Genomic DNA, 9578 nt, shown 5'->3' with positions numbered 1-9578 from the left:
TTCATAAGTATAAAATAATTCAAAGCATGATGTTTAACTGCTTTATCTCAGTAGTATATAAAGCCACGGACTATTAATTATGGTATTTTATATATAAGTAATTTTATTTTATTTTTTTTAAAGAAATATTTTATTGAACCACCGTGAAAACAAGAAAAAAATACAAAGCTTTCAGGTTTAAGTCACAGTCAAATACTGATTAAACCACCATCCCTTCACCAGTGCACCCGTTCCACCACCAAGAACCCCAATACACCCGCCCTCCCACCCCACCCCCCATCTAAGTAGCTAATGATATTCCCATTATTCTCTATATATATTGAGTACATTTCATATTTCCATACAGAACTCACTATTATTGATTGGAAATTTTCCCCAACAATCAGGCCTGCCAAATAGGCATCATCTAATAATTTCTCTTCATTGGTAAGAGTGAAGACTTTGAGTCCGCACGGCCGCGATAGCGGCCGCGCGGTTTTCCGTTTCTAATATTTTAGCTCAGTTCACAGTCAAAATGGATGGCTGCAAGAATCCGCTCTGGTGCCAAAATGGGTTAGGAGACCTCAGGATCACAGTCAGTAGGCGGGAGGCTCTGCTTCTCGTGCCGCGGCTCTCGGGTCATCTCTGGGCGGAAGGCGCGCCGGGAACACCTCCCCTCCCAGGACCACCTACAGGCTACGTCACTAAAGAAAGTCCTACCTCCTGGTGGAGGGGTCTTAGAGGGTGGCTCTCACCGCGTGGCTGCTGCCGCTGCCGCCATTTTCGCTCAGAAAAATGGGGTGGAGAGGGAAAAAAAAATCCCTCCCCGGGCTGCACAAAGTTGTAGCTCAGTTCACAGTCAAAATGCATGGCTCAAGCATCCGCTCTGGTGCCAAAATGGGTTAGGAGACCTCAGGATCACAGTCAATAGGCGCGGAGGCTCTGCTTCTCGTGCCGCGGCTCTCGGTTCATCTCTGGGCGGAAGGCGCGCCGGGAACACCTCCCCCTTATATATAAGTAATTTTAAATAAAACATTTATACATTATGCAGTAATTATCATATAAAGGAATTTGGCTTATAAGAGTTGAGGTTATAGTTTTTATGCTATGACTAAAGATATAGGTATCATTTTCAATTCAAAGTTGCTAAGGTGCCTCTTGATGAAATTTGAAAGAATCCCTTGAGTCTGACCTAGACCAAAGTGATCCTAATCATGTACCTCAATCCTATACTCTACTAATGTCTCTTGATGTTACACTCTCCTACCTCAGGTGCCTCTGTGCTGTCAATACAAATATGTGGTCAGACATCAGTAGTCTGAGAGATGAAGAATTGGACCAAGAGTAGTTTAAGTAGGAACCTTTAGAATTTATAATATGATTTGACTTTTGCTTCTGTCCTAACATGGTAACTTGTAGCAAAACAAACAACGAAAAACCAAAACCCAAGAGACAATATTTTATTACTATCTTTGCAATTAACTGGTTGCAAGTCTTTGGTATCAACATTCACTCATCTTGGGCTCTGTATTGCTGCATCTGTATGATGGGAGCATCAAATGATGGCATCTCAGCCATGTTACAGCACCAGTGTTTTGCTTTTAACAACACTTCCCCAATGTCTCACTTATTGCATTCTCTTGGTTTCCCATATCTCTATATGTTGGCTCATATTTTTTAGTGCGTGGACTTTGCTGAACCCTATGCTAGACTCTGCCTGGGACAGGAGCTGCAGGCAGGATCCTTACCCTCAGGGAGCTTACATTTTCCTTCATGGTTGAGGGCAGAGGTATGAAATGGGAATAGTTGAGAAAAGATGTCTGTATCTAACAGAATGATCAGTGTGAATGATCACAAACTACAACATTCTGGAGAGGGGTTTGTTTTGTTTAGCAGGGAACAAGCTGGAGGGTGAGGGGTAAATGGTCTGTGAACTTAAATAAATCAGGAGTGCTTATTGTGTTTGTCTATTGGGGTCTCTGAATTGCCTCTCATTTGTCCTCATTCTGGGCATTTAAATGGGGCTGATGTCAGCTGAAAAACACATAAGGACCTTTAGGGCAGCCCTTTTTTCTCTGGCCTTCATTCAGAGGCTTCTGAAGGTCAAAATGGAAATTGGATGTCTGAGTCCCCTTTCTTTCATCACCATCACACAAGTCTAGACTGCAACCAGGGCTTGGGTCACTGCCATAGTCAATTCAGAGTCATCTGCTTCCTCCAGTCTTCCTGCTTCCTGCCATTATCCAGGGACCTAAGTTCCTTTTGCCTGGCCAAGGCTGACTCACCAGGCCAAGGTTGTTCCTCACCATGGGAAATGGTGAGGTAGCATAAGCCACAGCCAGCTCCTTTTTTTCCAGGAGGTGATATCAGCTTTGCACACAGTGTTCATGGATATTCCATGAGCTTGCTTTTACTCACATGTTACTACAGATCTGAGAGATGGGGAGATGGGGAGACATAGGCTTTGGTTGGATCACTGTGTGCCCAGCTATAGGTCATAGGAAATTCTGTGACAGAAAGGTAGAAGGGGACAGATGTTGGCATTCTTCCCTAAATGTTGTCCTGGAAATTGTGGCACTTTCAGGCTTTTTCTTCCATTAAGCAATAAGCTCCTTGTAACCAGCATTTTATGCTTCTCACTTTTATGACCCCATTGTTAATTCAAAAATTCAAAACACAACAGAGGCTTAAAGAGTTTGCTTAAAGAAGGGACAAGTCTATAAATGGGCAAAGAAATAGATTGGTGGTAGCATTAGCAGTAGTTGGGACACCTTTCTCTTTTTGTGCCCCAATCTAGTCTTTGTACCAGACCACATGTAGCTGAACTGTGCACAAGTGGGCTGTACTGAATCCAGTCTGTGAGAGGATGCTCAGCTACATAGGCTGTGTAGTCTTTGAACCCAGGACTGGGGGTGATGGAGGAATATTTCATTAATCCCTGCACCATTTAGCCTCCTTATCGAATGGCCCAGGCCTATTCTTTGTTACAGACAACAATGAAGGGTGCCTTTAAGAAATCTCCAGTGAGTACCGAGGCATTGCAGATTAGGTCAGTAGAACTGCTGCTAGGTTGAGCATGATGGATGAGCAGGAGAATGAGTTTCTGCTGCACGGTATTGTGAAATCTTTTCATTGTCACCAACGGGCCTATGAGGAACTGATGAATGAGGGAGCAAGTGTCAGAAACGCCCTTCCTTGCCCCAGCACAGTTTTAATATCTCCCTGAGCTACAGGATGAGTATTGATAAAAGTAAAGTTTAAAAATAGCCACGGAGTGATGGGTAGCCATGATTTAAGGAGAACAGCAATGGGGTTAGAGAAGGTTCATTTTCCTGAAAGTGCTTGAGCGGAAGAGAGCGAGAGGGAGAGAGAGAAGCAGCAGAGCTGGACTGTGAGGGGGAAAGAGCAGGCAGCTTTTATAAGAAGCTAATGTGATGAGGATGACGAGGGCTTTGATGGATGAGGAAGATCCATCTGGTCGCAGTATATGTAATAAATAGCTGTGCTCAGGTTTGACCTCTCCCACTTACCAGACACATCTTTCTCTTTTGGGATATCCAGAAGGGAGCTTCCATTAGAGGAAAGAACCCGTCATGAGCCAGAGCTGGGGATGTTTATGGGCTCGTGCAGAGGGCAAGAAAGGAGATGGGATCTGAGTTGCAGGTTTATAAACTAAAAACTGTAGCCTGTGCGCCCTGCTGAAGCCTGGGCTGAGATGGGCCTGCATTTCTAGGGTTTGACTGACTCTGCTCTTGAGAGAAAAGGTTGGGAAAGGGGAAACGGGGAATTCGGGGAGGCAGCAGTCTCCTGGCAATTGAAGGGACACTTTGGTTTCTTATCCGAAACAAGTCCAGTTCCTTTTGTTTCCTTATCTTTGCTATGAGCAATGTTAAGTTTAGCTGGAATGGAATGGGCCTGTAACTAAGTATATAATTCTTAACTGGGTTGGTTTGGGAATGGGGCATTCTGGTCCATTCAATTTTCCGGTTACCTTGTTAGAAACATTATAAAATGTGTTTGCTCATATTCCTGCCTCCGAAAAGTCACAAGAGTGAATTTATCATTGCAGGCCTTTGCATTGTGTTTGCTTTATCATTTTACACATCACTGACTGTTGTCCTCCCCAGGAGATATGAAATGTGTCCTGGGCCTGAAGCATTCCCTGAGGAATCTAGATTAAGAAGATTTGTGAACTTTCACTAATCAACATAGAATGCCTAGTTTATATATTTTATTATTAACTTTGGGATAACTGGAGCTTGAGGAGATGAACTTTCACAGTCAACAAATGAGGTGGAGAGCAGTGGAACTTGCCACTATGTGTAGTTGGGAACAAAAGTGGAGAGAAAATGCATTTACCTCTAAGAGAGAGTGAAACATGTTTGGGACCATTGGCAACTTGTTTGCTGGGTTGAAATGTAAAGGATTTAAGCCTATTAGGAATCCCTGCTGAATATCTCAGTTTACTCTCCCCAGTTCTTGGTATTTATCACTAGAAGCAGTTCCCTACAACAATACCTCCTCACCCACCAATGCAGGGGAAGGTGGAGAGCCTGGGATGTGAATTGGGGGTGGACATGTGAAGCTTGGAGCCTCAACTGCAAGCTCTCATCAGAGGACCTGTCCTTTCCAAGCTCATTCCTGCTCTCTTCAGATCAGACTCAATCTTTATGCTTTCCCTGCAGAAACCTGAACTTGCACACTTCTGCATATCATGTATGGAGTTTTCTTCCCTTGTCAAAATCTTTACCATATTTGGAACTCTGCCATATAATTAATGCCCTTCACACACATGCATGTACACATATAAACATGCATGTTCTATACATGTATGTGTGGCTTTGTGTGCACATGAATGCAATGCACATAAACTATATATGCATGCTGCTGACATGTGTGTATTTGTATGTCTTCTTATATTTGCTAAATGACTGGTTTCACACATCACTCATTTCCAAATGGATGATGATCAGTAGTCAGTGTCAAACACATCACAAGATCCTGCCTATCGGAGAGTATTTATTAGTTGCATAATTTAAATATGCTTTGGTGTTACTGTTTACTTTGAGTACTAGTTATAAATGAGGTAGAAATTCTCTTTTTGCAAAATAAAATGCTTCTCAGTTGATACTGTGCATCAGAACTCTGACCCATATTTAGTTTGCCTCTGCTACCTTGCCATTCCTTTCTTCTCCCCTGCCCTCTCTCGGTCCATCTCCCAGTTGCCAACTACTCCATCCTCTCTTCACAAGATGCTTTAAGCACACTTTGCTTCATCTTTCCTTCAGAGTTCCAGTTCTTTAGTTTAATAGTATCATTTGAATATTAGAAAAATAGAGTTCTGGAATTATTTCATACTCAAGTATAAGCACCTATGTTTTCAAATTCCCTATGCATAGACATATTTGAAAAAGGATATGCTCTAACCCAAATCAATTTCTAGCTGCTGAATTTTTGACAGTATAGCAAAAGGAGAATTTTAAGCAGTGGTATTAAAGCACAACAATGGGAAAAACTGGTTATAGAAAAGAAAGTAGACAGAGAAACAAAAGATGATATATGTGGGTATTGTTCTTTATGGGAGAACCACTTGGAAAGATTTAAAGGCAGAATCCCACCCCAGGCATAGAGACAGAAAAGAGAGAAAATCTTATGTGCAGAATTTTACAGTCTCTTAACTGGAGGTTTTTGTGATGGAGAAAAAGAGTAGTGATAATCAGATTTTATGAGATAAACCTAGTCTCTGAACTCCTAAAGACCCTCTCTTCTGGTGAAGGCAGATTTGTCAAACCTTTGTCAGATTTTAGGTGATGTTCTTGTGTGAGGATGGAAGAGACTATGAAGCCAAAATGAACTCTGAAAGTTGTGAATCTCAGGAAGTGATCTCCCACCCTCAGGATATCTTTCTATTGTGAAACCAATGAATGGTTGTTAAAGCAAAAGCAAAGGAGAGAGAAGAAAATCTCTCTAGTCTTGCCAGCCCCCCAAATAAAACCTGTTACTGTGTTGATGTATTTCTTTTTATAATTCTTCTACATTTTTTAATATAGAATATTTTATAACCTGCCTTTTAATTTTATAGCGTGTGTGTTTTCTATGTAATTATATACTCCTAATGAAAAGTACTTTAATGACTACATAATACTCTTATAGCAAGATTATGTTTCATTTCCTTTTACTATTATTCATCTCATGGGCACGTGTTTTCCCCCTTCATGGCTCTTGGGCTTTTTCTTTTAGTTTGAAGCCCAATATATTTGGGGTCCTGAGACCTCTTGCCAGGTTGCTATAGGAAGATGTTATTGCAATATATATATACCTAGTAGAACTGTGTCTTGGACACAGATTTTGCAAGACCAGTGAGTCCTGGTTCTTAGATAAAGAGCTCTCCTTGGAAGCTAGAGAGATAGATCAGAAGCAGCTTTATAACAAACCCTCTAGAAATGAGTGGTTGATCTTAGCCCAAAGGTCTTCTAGGAAGTGGCATTGTTTTGCTAGGGCTACTATAACAAAACACCCCAAGATGGGTGGCTCAAACAACAGAAGTTTATTCTTTCACAGATCCAGAAGGGATAATGTTGTGAACAAGATTCTGATAAGGTTGTTTCCTTTGAGGAGTGTGGAGAGAAACTGTGTTCTGGGTCATTCTCCAAATTTCACCAAAAATCTTTAATGGCAACCATAGTCTCTGCCTTAATGTTCACACAACATTCTCCCTAAGTGTATGTTTCTCGTTTCCAATCTTCCTCCCCATTTATAAAAAAATTGGGGGCCACACCCAGTAGTGCTCAGGGTTTACTCCTGTTTCTGTGCTCAGGTATAACTCCTAGTGGTAGTCAGGGGAGCACATATGGTGCTGGGGATCAAACCAGGAGCTCAGCACATGCAAGGCAAACAGCGTAACATCCACACTATGTTCAGGCTCCAAATTTCCCCTTCACATAAGAAAGCCAATTAGTAACGATTAAGACTTCCTTGAATGACCTCATCTTCAATAATTATATCAAGGGCGACTTAGTTTCAACAAGTAAATTTTGAGAGGATAGAGTTTCACTCATAAAAAAAATGATTAACTAGGTCAAAGAAAGTAAGTTGTTGGGGATTGGGCTTGAGAGACAGTCATTGGGTCTTCGCTTCTACTTCTCTGAAATGAGGGTCTTACACTGGAATGTGAGTGTCCAGACCAGTGCATCAGAATCTCTTGGAACTTGTTAGATTACAAATTCTAAGGCCTTACCACAGAGCTACTGAAATGAAAATTAAAAATGGAAATTAAAGTTTATCTAAGTCTTCCAGGTGTTTCAGCCATACTGAAGTTTGAGACCTAACAGACAAGATTACCTTCAGCATTAGATTTCTTTTTGTTTTTTGGCCACACCCAGAAGTGCTCAGGGCCTACTTCTGGTTCTGTATTCAGAGATCATTCCTGATGAGATCAGATGAGATCAGCAGAGGATTGGGGGGAATCACATGAGGTGCTAGGGGTCAAACCTGGTTTGGCTATGCACAAGGCAAGCACCCTATCCGCTGTCCTATCACTCTGGTCCCAGCATCAGAGTTCTGAAATTCAGCATCTGGAGCTCATGTCTGAGGTCTGGAGATGTGTGACCTGCCTAGATGTTGTGGGTCTAGCAAATGAGCACAGTTATTCCTTAAAATTCAAGTGATAAGCTAGCATTTACCCTATCTGAGAAGCTAACTAATGTTTAAGTTTTTGCAAGGTCTTTATTTCTTCTAAGTCTGCATCCTATATGTTCTCTTGGAAAGAAAAGTACATTCATTGTGAGTAATTTGTGTTGATCGATGAACTCCACAGGGCTTGGACCCGTGTTTTTGAGCATTCCTCTATGTGGAGCAGCTTGGCTTGCACCCTCTCAGCTTCAGCTGGCCTCCTGCTTACTCCTGTTTCTAAAGGGATACTCAAGGCCAATAAATGGCTGGCCCATGAACCCAGATATAGAAGCATCCTGTTATTGATGTATGGATTGTACATGAAGACCTAATGGAGACTGCTGCGGGGTTCAGGGAAGAGCAATTAGGGAATTAATTCATTAGAGCCCAGTATACATACTGAGTTTTTTTCTATTTATTTAGGCTAATGTCTTTTGCTTATCTTCTTAAAGACATAAATATCTGTCAACAGTTGATAATGCACTTGAATATTTCCTTATGTATATTAAAATTTTACATATTGGACATTTCATAACAGGAACTGAAGCTTTTATGTTTGCATACTATGCTTAGCATCTTACAGTCATACAGCAACATAACAATAGAGTCCCACAATGGCCTATCAACTTTTTCCACATCTGACACTGCCTGGTAAGATTTTTCTAGCATCTTACTTGTATGACTATATTGGTAAACCCTGTTTCAGAACAAAATTGTGCAAAGAGTAGTCTTATTTGCCCATATCATTTTTATGAATAGCATTTGCTTTGTTTCTTTTCTATCCCTGGTAAGATACATGATTTCTCTCTCCTTATGTTTCAGCATTTATCTCTTTATGTCATGTTCAAGAATTCCTTGTTGATACTGTACCTATGAGATTTAACTGAAACAAAGGTATGTTAGTGAGAAGGTCTTACTAAAATTCTGGGCGCCACTGGCTTTTCGGTTCCAACCACTGAGTGTTGTCTCACTGGGTGAATCCACGAAGAGAATCCACATCTCCACATCTACCCCATCCTTCAAACCCAGTTCTATCTCATTTGTCAGGTCTACATCTGCTTTTGAGTGAGGATGATTGGTAGAAAAATAGTGGATGTGACAGGGCTTTTCAAAATGTAAATCAGTATACAAGATGCCATGGATTCTGTGAATATCCACGCACTTTAAAATTTTTTTGTCCAGTCAGATTAAAGACAACTTCACTATTACCATTAAATCTGCTTACATAGCAAATATGCTAATATGTGTGTGTTTAATGATGGCGGGCTGGCTTTAATCCTTCTTGCTTTGGGGGTTGCATTTCATTTTCTGGTGATACAGGCCTGGTAATGATCACCACTGATATTTACCACATTTTATTAATGTTATTTTTATGATCCTGCAGGAGATAATTAGGATTGGGTTTGTTTTTTTCATTTTTATATTGTGAAATTTCAAGCTAAATAGTGACATGGTGAGGAGGAGTGAAATAGCAGAGAAGGAATGTGTTACAAATAAACTCACCCCAGAAACCATATTTAACATGAATTAAAATTAATGTAGCCCTGTGTTCATTATTTATATCTATTATGTGGAAAGTACGTTGCTGGACTAGCAAGAATTGGATGTTAAGAAATGTTCTATTCCTCCCTTTGGAAAGCATCCAATTAACACACCATCCAGAGGGAAAAAATTGGGGAGTCGGAGGAGACAGGAAGACATTTTCTCTGATTTATTTATTTTAAAGCCTCCCTTTAATTTCTAGCATTTAATAAAATCAGGCATTGGCTGTATTGAACTAATTAACTTTATATCAGTGTGAGAGTTCATTTCTAGCAGCCTCTGTTGGCATAGCCTTATGTTTTGTTTCCTTTAAAAATCTGTCCAGAGACAAGCAGGTCAAGATTTAAACAAAACTCTCCATGATCAAAATAGTGGAATTTGGAAGA

This window comes from Sorex araneus, chromosome 3 (assembly GCF_027595985.1).
Source record: "Sorex araneus isolate mSorAra2 chromosome 3, mSorAra2.pri, whole genome shotgun sequence".
Classification (NCBI taxonomy): Eukaryota; Metazoa; Chordata; class Mammalia; order Eulipotyphla; family Soricidae; genus Sorex; species Sorex araneus.
Note: the sequence above shows the minus strand (reverse complement) of the source record.